General features: G+C 40.1%; 1 protein-coding gene across 4 annotated transcripts in view; it reads left to right on the top strand.

Moving 5' to 3' along the window:
- Window positions 1-2,783: 2,783 nt before the first annotated feature.
- ARAP2 (ArfGAP with RhoGAP domain, ankyrin repeat and PH domain 2) overlaps window positions 2,784-11,710 on the top strand; it is a 269,972-nt gene continuing 261,045 nt past the window's right edge. For 2 of the 4 annotated variants that reach the window (XM_037829549.1, XM_037829550.1), the window contains exon 1: window positions 2,788-3,470. The gene's annotated coding sequence lies outside the window, so the exon portion shown is untranslated. Of the gene's footprint in view, window positions 3,471-11,710 lie in introns of all 4 variants that reach the window. The other 2 variants (XM_037829551.1, XM_037829547.1) reach the window with 2 other exon arrangements.

The raw sequence follows: 11,710 nt of genomic DNA, 5'->3' as shown, positions 1-11,710 counted from the left end.
TCAGTATTTTTGGTTTACTTTGTTCCCTGAATGACTCACTTTAATGACTGAAAAAATGAATAATTTATACTCTAGTCATGAGGCCTAGATAGGTTTGATTTATTAACTATTCACTCCTTAACCTCTTTAAGTCTCAATTAAATCCATATTTATAAAATGAAAAATAATTCCAACTCATAGAGTTGTATAAATTCAGCATGTACCATATATTAGGTGTTTGCCTAACCTGGTGCTTAATGAGCAATTAATATTAGTTTTTGCCATATTTCCTCAGGCATCTTTTACCTTCTTTCATATATTAAGGTTCCTAAAAGTAGAAAACATCTTAAACTAATGTATACATTCAATGGAGGAGTGCCGTTTTTCCTTCAGTCCCCAAATCTATTGTTAAATTATTAATGTACCTTATAGTTAAAAGCTCTTAACCTTATTTTACCCCCAGAGAAGACCAAACTTGAGATTATATTCAATTTGCTAACTACTGTCTTTAAACTATTACAAAGTAAGTACTTAAATTTTTTTAAACAAATCTAACAGATCATAATCAAGAAACTAAGTTACTATTACAAAGAGGCAAGAAGACCCAATTAGTGTAAATTACCAAATGAAATAATTTGAGGACAAAGCAATGCTAGACCTTCTGACACATACCATAAATGATGTAAGAATTTTTGTCTATTTAATACCTCACAATAATGATTATTCATGTGTCAACTTGGGTAGGTTATGTTGTCCAGTTGTTTGGTCAAGCAAGCACTGGCCTGATTGTTACTGTGAGGATATTTCATGGATTTAAATCATCAGTCAGTTGACTGTATCTATGGCTGATGACGTCTACAATCAACAAAGGAGATTGCCTTCAGAAATGAGAGACTCATCCAATCAGCTGAAGGCCTTAATGGGATATCTGGTGATTTCAGCTGTCAGAAGAATTTCTGTCTCTACTTCAGCCAGCCATCTTCTCCTGAGGAATTCACTGAGGCCTTCAGAGAGTTCCCACCTTGTGGCCTGCCTCATGGAATTGGGAATCAACAATCCCTACAGTTGCGAGAGCCAATTCTTATAATGAGTTTCATAATATTTACACACACACATACACACACACACATATTTCTCCTGCCCTGTTTCCCTGGAGAACACTGACTAATACACCCACCTTGTTCAGAAAAAGAATTAAGATAGTTTACAAAGATAAAAATAAATGAGAAGTATATGAGAACTCTGAGTCACAGAAAAAACAATATAGACTTAGAATGAAGCCAGGAGAGCGCCACATAAATAAAATTCATGCCATATGTGCTACAGGAATCCAAAGAAAAGATTATGTTTGAGTCAAGAAAACATTCCCAATGGAACTGGGACTTGATATCAAGTATTTTGTTCAGAAGAAACTGGGATCTGGTGCCTCTGTAGAGTGTCATAGTTGGTTCAGGAGGAGGGTGTGGGAGGGTGCTTTTGGTGTGTATGTAGTTTGGATGAAGGTGACACCTCTCACAGGCCTGGGCTCCTGGGAAGCCTCCCACACCCTGGACTTCAACAATTATCTCATTTTCATAATAAGTTCAGTGGTTTCCCTAATTGCTTCCCTTCAGTCAGCAGGTACAGGGGGGAGATAAAAGCATTTTATCTTCTAAGGTAGACTATTCCAGGTACAATCTATAGAGAAATGTTTTAAGATATTGGAGCCATTGAATTTGCCTGCAAAAAAGTGGAATTATGGAATCTTTGAAATTTGTGGGCCTACGAGGGTTTTTTTCGGTAGCTGTACTTATTTTCACTTGCTGACTCCTTATGATCACTTCTCAAGAGTATAAAGGTGTCTCTAGAGTGTTCGGGTCCAACTCAAGGAGGAAATATCCCTCTTGGATCTAACAATCTCTAATGTAAGATGACTGAGGTATGGTTAACTCTTCCCTCTAGCGGAAAAAAACAAGAAAAGGGATGAGTATAATATTGTGAATGTTATCTATCACCCCTGAATTGTGCAGTTGACAGAGGCTAATTTTAGTTGTATGTATGTCACCAGAATATGTCAACACAGAGAGTGAACCCTTATGTGAAGGACTGACTATAGTTAATAATATAATTAAAATAATGTGCTATCAATTGTAACAAAGGTACTACACTAATACAAAATGTTAACGACAGGGAAAAACTGTATGTGTGTGTGTGTGTGTGTTCCATGGAGACACACAGACATTCTGTAATTTCTGCATGATTTTTCTGTAAACTTATAACTGCTCTAATAAAAAAAAATTAAAAAATAAAATCAGTGGGGAGGCTGTATTCCTCAGGCGCAAGAGTTCATATTTAAATTGAAAATCACTTCCACCCCTTAAAGCTATGTCTGCTTGGGCAAATTGCTCTGCTTCTCAGACTTCTCAAACTAGAAAACGGTTATTCCCTACCTCACAGCCAGTACGTGAGGGGGAATCCTATCAAAGGGGCTCAGCCTAATCACTGCTGACTTGGAAATATGGGTGCAAATTTATACAGCAGCAACCTGGGAAAGTTAGCTCCCCAGATGAGTTTAAGTTTGGGAAATGCTGTGGTAACCTGGAAAGTACTTAGTAGAATAATACTGATAATCAGTCGTGATGAGGTTCCGTCCATCTGACAATCAACCCCCTTATTAGGGCGTACGGACAACCCAACTCGCCAGCCGGAGCCAGGAAAGGGTAATTGGCATCTCCCGCTCGAGAGGGTAATGCCGCCGCCGCCGCGGCTCTCAGCTTCCTGACGCGCCCTCGCAGCTTCCCCAGCCCTGCCCGGCCCGGCGCCTCCCGGTCGAGGTGCGCCAGGTGGTGAGGGTATCAGGCGCGGCCAAGTGGCGGCCAGTTGAGTCAGTCGTCCAACTATGCTGCGGAACCAGGGCGGCCGGCTGGGCCAACCCCGGAGCTGAGCCTGGGCTGCCCCAGCTCCCGGCGCAGGCTCCCCGCCCCCGCGGGCCCAGAGGAAGCGACCGAGGCGCGGCGCTGGAGCACCTGGGTGTGAGGTCGGCGGCGGGCGCGGCGCTTCCGGAGCCGCGCGCCCGTCGGCGGCCCGCGCTCCCCGCCTCCAGGTGCCGCGGCTGTGGCGCGCTGGCCCGAGTGACAGCGCCGCCCGCGCGGCCGGCGCCTGGGAGCAGAGGCGGCTGCGGGAAGTCGGCGTGGATCGGGAAGGAGGAGGCTCCGCTGCCAGGGGCAAAGGGGTGAGGACCGAGCGGCCGGCGCAGCAAGAGGCGCTGGCGCCCGGGCTCCCCCGCCTGGCCTCGCCATCAGGGCTCGGCGGCCCGCGTGCAAGGCGAGTACCCGGGAGCCGTAGGTGGGCTTGGCCGGCGGCGTCCGGGCCGAGGACGGGTTGGGGAAACGTTCTCAGGATGCTTCGGCACTTTCACGGGTAAATTTCCAGAACGCCGAGTGCTGGGTTCTGGTTTCTGCCCCTTGGATCTCGCTCCCGCATGTGGGCGTCTAAAAGGAAACCAGAAGCCGGTAAGTGATACAAAAACTCAGTTTATTTCTGGGATTTGGCCCGGTAGAGTGACAATCCGGACCGACAACTAGGCTCTCCCTCCCGCGATCTCCCGCCCTCCTAAAGAGGAGCTGCCTTTAGCGAGTTTCAGGCACCAAGTTATTTACTTGTTTGAGATAATGACTTTCCTCCGTTGTCTGTGCTCCCCCGCCGCCTACTTGTTATACTCTTTATGAAGACCGGCCTTTTAATTAACTTTAATTAACAGTCGTTTGGCCTCCACCTGCCTCAACCCAAGACCGCACACGCGGACCTGTGGGCAGCGAGTTTACCTCTCCTTTGCTTTTGGAGACAGGTCTCTTGGGAGAATAGGTGTTCTTATCGCTCAGTAAAGTAAGTTTTACTTTATTTCATTCTGGCTTATTTTCTTAAACACTTCCCTCATCTCCTTGTGGCGATCTGGAGGTATTTTTTTTATTTTTATTTTTATTTTTTGGAGGGGGGGGGAAGCCTTCTTGAAATTATATCGTGAGGCATCTTTGATACAGGAAAACTGCAAGAGAATGATAAACTAGCTTGTGTGAAATAATGACGTTTTAGGTTGTTGCAAATTTGTATGGTGATAGCAACATTTTTTCACAAGCTTGTCCTTGAAGTTAGCTGCTCAGTGGAATACGTCCTTTCGGCTTAAAAAAGTGTTTGTATTGTAAAATAAGCTATTTTTAAAAGTACGTTTAATCGGATGCCATTGTTACACCAATAATAGTATTGTACTCAGGGCTCAGTATTGATTTCCCCCGCACTTAAGCACTCTACACCCCGCAAGTTAATGGAATATTGCCTGTAAGTAACTGGAAGATGAAGTTACGGCTGTTTTCAAAAGGAAGATAACTTTTTAAAAAGGAAATACCTCTAAGCTCTTATTTATGACTTTCATGCACTTATAAAAGTGATATTGAGGCAAAATACTCATCACATTCCACTGTTGAAAAATGTTTAAAAAAGAAAAAAAAAGTAAAGTAGGTCATGGAACTAGGCTAGAGCCTAAAGTGGAAATATCTCGCTGGCTCCTTTCCAAACATATTTAAAACGCACAAGGTTTAACATGGGTCTTAACAGCCAGAGTGTTTTATACAGACTTGATTTGTCAGTACTCAGAGATTTATTTAAAATAAAATATACCTAGGGGATAAGTCCAATGACTTGTTAAAGCTTATTTATGTGGGTGTGCATGTATGTGTATTTGTGTTTTTTTTCCTTCCTCTGTAAGAGTGTTAGATTTTGTATGGGCTCAGCATGATAGGAGAAGCTGATGGTACATTTACAAACAAATTCTTGTTATTCTAATATCTCTACAAGTTCCTAGCAGAATGTGAGGTACATAAGTATTCAATAAGTACTTTTCAGCTTCAACTACTCTTAGTTACTTTGGTTAAGTATAGAGCTCAAATTATAATGAATTATAGAGTTTTCCTGGAAATTCTTAGATTAGCACTTTGGAAGTATGAACTTTTTCAAACCTGTTTGGATTCTGGTTTATAGTCTTCATGATATCCAAGAAAGTATTTTGCTTTGTTTCTTTCTACCCTACCTCCCTCCAATTTTGAGAAAGTTTGACCAAAGATGCTATAAAAATGTTAATCATACATGATGATTGTTGCTTTAATAGCCTTCTTATAAGTGGTTATTTTTTCACTTATTCATTGACTCATTTATTGCTCTATTCATTGCACATACTAAATTGTAGGGATTTTTGGAATTCCGTGTAAAATATTAATTAGGTAGAGAACTTCTTATGAGTGTTGGAAGTATTTCTTAGCTTTGACCAAATGCTTTTCATGTGAGATTTGAGGCTATGAGATATCTTAATCTTTTCTAAGAAGTCCTGAACCTTTGCAATTTATCCTTTTAGTTATATATATAAATTGGCCAGATTGTATGCTAATGGTGTATACCAGTAGTGTATACTGGTGGTTAAGCCGTTTTGCTTCATTATATTCTTTTTGAAATAATGCTCAATGGTATCTGCTTTACATGATCCTTTCTACTTAGAAATTTGATGCATGAAATTTCATTACAGTGTTTGCTCAGCATAAGCTTACTTCTTTACCCATGCTTTGGAGGGAACCAAGGATTCTCGGTTGGAATAGCCATTTTGTTGAGGAAAAACTCCTAATGAAGAGGTTGGAAGAAATGTTTTTTTCTCTTGTGCCATTCTGTATATGAAGGTGGGTGAATATGTAAAGACATACTCAGGTTGGGTCATACTCAGACAATTTACCTGCCTTCTTGGGCTCTTATAAAAATAGGATTTAAAACACTTGACTGGTTTTAATACATAACTTTAGGAAGAGAGAGAATGATTTAATCTTTCGGGGGTTCAGGAGATGATCATGGAAAAACAGAAGAGAATCATGGCCACCATGGCATGGAGGTTCAGGCTCATGTGAGTGCAGATGGTGAAAGGGGTTGCTGAGACTTTCACTGTATCTTGATGGAGTTCAGACTTCTTAGCTTTCTATTCAGGGCCCTATACAGCCACCCCAGCTTCCCTTTCAGGCTTTGCCTTCCATTGCAGGTTGAACCCTTGGTGGGTCCCAGCTATTTTTGTCTTCCTGCTGTTGCCTGAATACATCTTCCTTTCTGCCTGTTTATGGTGTGTCTTCTCCTTCAGATGCTGTATTCTCCACCTGTTAAATGCCTTCCTACAAGTCTTGAATTCAGCTCCATGGTACCTTCTTAATCACCCAGCCTCAAAGCCCTTAATTGGTGCTTTATTTTGCTGTACTATTCATGGAGTTGGCTTGAGTTTTTTAGAGTTCTACACATTAATGAAGGATGATGGTGCCCCTCCTCTATGTAATTAAAAATAAAAATAATACTATAATGTAAACCATGTGAAAGGAAAGGTTACAAAATTTGATTTTTCTCATTACTATTTCAGTGCTTTTTTGGGTGTGTCAGATTCTTATACATACATGTTGGTATTCCTTCTTTATTGACATTTACTGAATTATTAAAGAACTGATTGTTCATATGCATGTTGTTTTCCTTTGCTTATAGTCATATCTGATCTACTCCATTTAGATTTTATACTTTGGGAGAAGAAATTGTTTCTTCACTTTCTTTGTAGGCCTTAGCACTGTTTTCAAATGAGATAATAGATGCTATTGTGGTGAAGTGCAAATATGTTACCCTTTTATTAGGATAGAGTAGTGTTCCTTAAATATTTGTTGAATGAATAAGCATAAATACATGTGTCAATAAGTTAGGAGGCATTTGCTGAGAATACCCTCTTTTCATAAGAAAAGAGGCTTTGATAGTTACTGAGACCAATAGGAATAAGCCCTCAAATTCAGCTGGAAAAGAGGTCAGGGTGCTATTTATAAATGCAAAGAGAGGAAATGTTCACAGTAGGCTATTTTGAAACATCTGGTTGTTAGTCTAAAAATGTAACAAATTCAGGGAAATGGTGAAGTATATGTTTGTACTAAAATTTTAAAATAGAAATATAGTTTATATGTTACAAAAAGTTGCACATAGTGTACATTTTAAAGTCTTTCTTTGAGGTACAATACTCTACCACATTTTGACCTAGATGCATTAAACATTGAAGTAGTGTACAGTGTAACATGAAATGGAATATAATCCGGGAAAATATGTGCTGGTGCTCAGGTTAAGAGTTCTAAGGGATTTGATTCTCCTTTCAGCTGTCAGGTTACAGATGTGGCTAGACTGTGGAGAACGGTAGGAGTGGGCGGGCACAGCGCAGTAGCTGGGAACTATAGCAGGGGGTGGGAGAGGGCTGGCAGTCCTGCACTCAGATGAGTGAGTCCTCTACAGTGATGCAGACTTTGGCCTGCATTATCCTCCTATTTTAGTTTCCTGGCTGCTAAAACAAATACCATATAATGGGTTGGCTTAATGAGGAATTGTTTGGTTTATAGGTTTCAGAGGCTAGAAGGCTTGCTTCCTCCAGGGTCAGTATCTTCTGGCTAGCCATCAGTCTTTGAGGTTCCTTGGCTTTTCCGTCACATGGTAATGCACATGGTGGCATCTTCTTTTTCCTCCGGGTTCTGTTGACTTCTGGCTGCTCCCTGTGATTTCTCTTCCATGTCCAATTTCCTTTGCTTCTAAGGACTTCAGCCATATTGGACTAAGGCTCATCCTCATTCAGTCTGGGCACATCCTAACTGAGAACATCCCCAAAGGCCCCATTTACAAAAGGGTTCACGCCCACAGGAATGGATTAAAATTAAGAACATGGTTTTCTGGTGTTCACAGTTCAATCCCCAACATCCTCCTTCTGCTCTTGTAGGAACTTTGATTCTGGACATGCCAATCCCTCCAGTTGTATTACGTAAGAATTATGGCTTTACTTTAAAGATCTCTCATTTGGTATTTAAAACAAGTCTCAAACTTTAGCCAGTAAACTTAAAATCTAGATGGACAGTGTGAAAGAGAAAAAATTTACTGAAACTCAGGAGATTAGAAAGCATTTAACAGATAATGTTTATAACAATTATTAAACATAGGTTAATCTCTGTGCTACTAATGACTTCTCATAATAAGTAAAGAAATTATCACTGTTGGCTGTCAAAGGATGTGGAAATGGGTATCAAGTTATAGATTTTTGAAAGAGTTTTTTTTTTTTTTTCAGATTGTGCAGTAAACAAAATAATCAAAATATAATTTAAAACAACCCTTTCTCCTTGATCCAAGCCATGAAATGGTTTTGCCCAGAGCCTGGCTATTTTCAATTCAGACCTCAGTTCTTCATCTAGCAGACACTAAGAAAATGTTTTTGTTTTTGCTTGCTAGGCACTGTTCTAGGATCTTTATGTGTATTTACTCATTACATCTTCAAAACTGCCCTATAAGGTAGGTGCTGTTATCATCTCTGCTCAGAGATGGAGATATTGAGCAATAGAAAAATAAAGGAAGTTTCCCATGGCCAGTAGCCAGCAGATGCAGAGCTGGGGTCTGTACCTCTGTTGTCTGTCTCCAGTGTCCTTGATAGAAATCACTGTGTTCTGTGGTCGAGCTCTAAAGTGTTCAGGCAAAATCATCATTTTTGCTATTGTGACCCCATCTATCTTTTACTGAATTAACATCAGATGAGTAATCTGTGCTTCAGGGAAGTTAAACAACTTAATCAAGATACACAGTAAGTGGGGAAGCCTGGATTGGAATTCAGGCAGCATGACTATCTATGCTATTACCTGGGTAGAATTAATGAGGTTGGAGTAGACCAGGGAAACCTATGGATTTGTTGGCACTAGACTTTTTAGACTTGAATCGGTCTCCAAAAGAGTTAAAAAGTCCAGGTATGTAGAGTGTATTAATCAGAGTTCTTCAGAAAAACAAATAATAGGATATACATAAAGAGATTTATTATAGTAATTGGCTTACACAACTGAAGGGATTGGCATGTCCAAATTCTGTAGGGCAGGCCACAAGTTGGAAAAATCTCATGAAGTTGGAGTTGAATTCACCAGGTGAAGCTGGCTGGCTGAGGTAGAGGCAGAAATTCTTTTTCTTTTTCTTTTTTTTTTTTAACCTGTGGAATCCTTGTTTCTGGCTTTTAAGACCTCCAACTGATGAAATAAGGAGACTCCCTTCATTGCTTATAGCAGTCTCCTTTGTTAATTGAAGATGCAATCAGGTGTAGATGCAACAACTGACTGTGGGTACAAATCCATATATGAAATGCCTTCATAATAAAAATCAGGCCAGTGCTTGTGGGCCAAACAGCTGGACACCATAACTAAGTTGACATATGTAAGTAAAACTTGAGATGTTGGCCCAAATCTTGTGTAACTCCCTATTTCCTTTTGCATCACATTTAAAGTCAAACCTTTAAGCCCATGGTCAAATGTCTTTTTGTGTCCATACTTTCTCTTCCAGTTAAATAGCTTTCAAATCATCACCATTGACTCTTGTGGTGAACAGAGAGTGTTTATTTTGGTCATATTTGACTATTTGATTTTGAATTCATTTTGTTATATGTTTTACTGTATTCCTGCATTAGCTGTATTTCACAATGATAGATGCAAAGTGAATTTTAGTTGTTAAGTCATATATTACTATTGTTTTATACTGTATATTCAAAGATGTTTTCCCTTAAGTTGTGATTGGCTCTTAAGTCTCAAGTAGTCAAATATAAATGAATATAGGCTTCCATATTTAACCACTTTCATGAACATATGCACCCACAGTCAACCCCCAAAGTATATAAAACTTGACTTGCCTTCATGTTATGTTTAAGCAGCATTTCCCTAGTGAATGCTAATGCTTATGAATAGCTAGACACGCAAAGGAGAGGGGAAATATGAAGTCTTTACCTCTCTACTATTAACTAATGTATAACTATTAGGAGATGTCACAATTAATAGCACAGGCTATGGAATTCTACTCATGGAAGTCTGACTTCTCTGTCTGTTGTATGACTTTGGTCATGGGGCTTTTGTCCTAGGCAGCTGTAAGGATTAAATGAGGCCCAACACAGATAACTTGTAAATATTCAACAAATATTTTCAATTATTTTTAGTAACACAAAACTGATGGAGAGTGATTCAGTTAAGGTAAGTGAATGGATGGGAGAGCGGAATTTTACAGTTCTGCCAGTTTTACAGTTTCCTGGGGACAAAGCTTTCAGGCTAGCTCAGTAAGGTAGGAGTCCTGATCTTTGAGCTTTTGCAGTCTGCTCTGTACTGTGGGTGGAATAATACTACAACAAGCATATTTCCTCAAAACCACTTCCTTTTCTGTATAGTTATGGGGAATGGTCAAACTTAAATGGGTGATCTTTATGAATACTTGGAGTTAATATCTTAGTGTCAAACATAGTTTGCTTGATATACAAATAACATAATACCCTTTCTTTTGAATATATTCTGTGCTGAAGCAAAGGTGGACATTTCTAAGATTTGTAGCCTGAGCTAAAGTTCCATGTGTTATCCATGTAGAGCTCCTTAGTTTTTCCAAGTTACTAGCCATTTCTCCCCAATAAGTTTATTGGCAACTTGGAGGCAGGAACTGTTTTCTGTTTTATCATCCGTTGTGCCAGGTACCGTATGGGGAGCTGAACAGTTGTAGAGAGTTGAAGGAGTAAAAATTGTATCTGAACTTTCTAGTTTGGGCATCATTGTAGGAGGTCATATAGTCCTGGTTCTTGTCCACTGGTGCCACTCAAACATTGTGGCCAGCAAAACTATTTTCTCACATATCTCTGTATCTCTCTTTGGAAGCTAGTTCCAGTCCTTTGGGAACTACTGTGTGGAATATGATAAACTCTCATTTTTATTAGAATCTGTAAAGCTTATTTTGACAACCTTAAAAAATTTCATTATTCATATGGCATCCTACTCTTTTTTTTTTTTTTTTTTTTGGTAGATCTTTTCTAAGGTTCCTTTCAATCCTACAATCCTATGATTGTTAAGCCTATTATTTAAAAAAAAATGCAATTTCTAACTATGCTAAGTTATGCTTCTGATTTTAAAATGGTATGCTTTTTTTTAATGAAGCAGTAGGAGGGGGAAGACTGTGCCAATCCATGAGTTTTTAAAAGCCCCACAGATGGTTTGGAATGCTTTCAGCAGACCCTCTTTCCTCTTCCCTCTCAAGTCTTCTGATTTGGGGACTTCTTTTAGTGGTTAGATGGATTGGAGAACTCCTTACTAGCTTGGTGACTTAAATAGACAATTTTTTTAAACAATGTTTACTTAAACTTTCTGTTTCTCATTTTAATCACCCAAAAACTGGAACAAAGGTATTCAGCAAACACTTGTTGAGCACCTACTCTATGCCCAACAGTGTTCGAGGGGAATGAGTCACAAGGCATGCTTGTATGCATGGAGGGGATAGGGAAGGTCCGTCTGAAGAGACCACATTTGAGCAGACCTACTACAGTACTGGAGTGAGTCATGGGTGTATCTTGAGGAAGAAGGTTGGAAGAAGGTAAGAGCTATGGTCATGGGGTGGGAGCAGGACTGAGGTCATTGTGGTTGAGATGGAGTGATGGAGGGGGACAGTCAGGGATGATGAAGTCAGGAGGTCTCAGGGCGACCATGTAGGTCCCTGCAGGCTGTGACAAGACCTTTGGATTTTTTTCTAATTGTGTGTGGGAGGGTGACTGGAAAGTTTTGAGAAGAAGAGTGACATGGTCTGACTTTTGTTATAAAGTGAATCATTCTGGCCACTGTATCAAGAATATACTGTGTAAGGGGCAGGGGTGGTGGTGGCCAGAACAGAATCAGGG

This window comes from Choloepus didactylus, chromosome 3, assembly GCF_015220235.1.
Source record: "Choloepus didactylus isolate mChoDid1 chromosome 3, mChoDid1.pri, whole genome shotgun sequence".
Taxonomy (NCBI): Eukaryota; Metazoa; Chordata; class Mammalia; order Pilosa; family Megalonychidae; genus Choloepus; species Choloepus didactylus.
The sequence above is the reverse complement of the archived record's forward strand: the minus strand, read 5'-3'. Positions and strand labels throughout refer to the sequence as shown.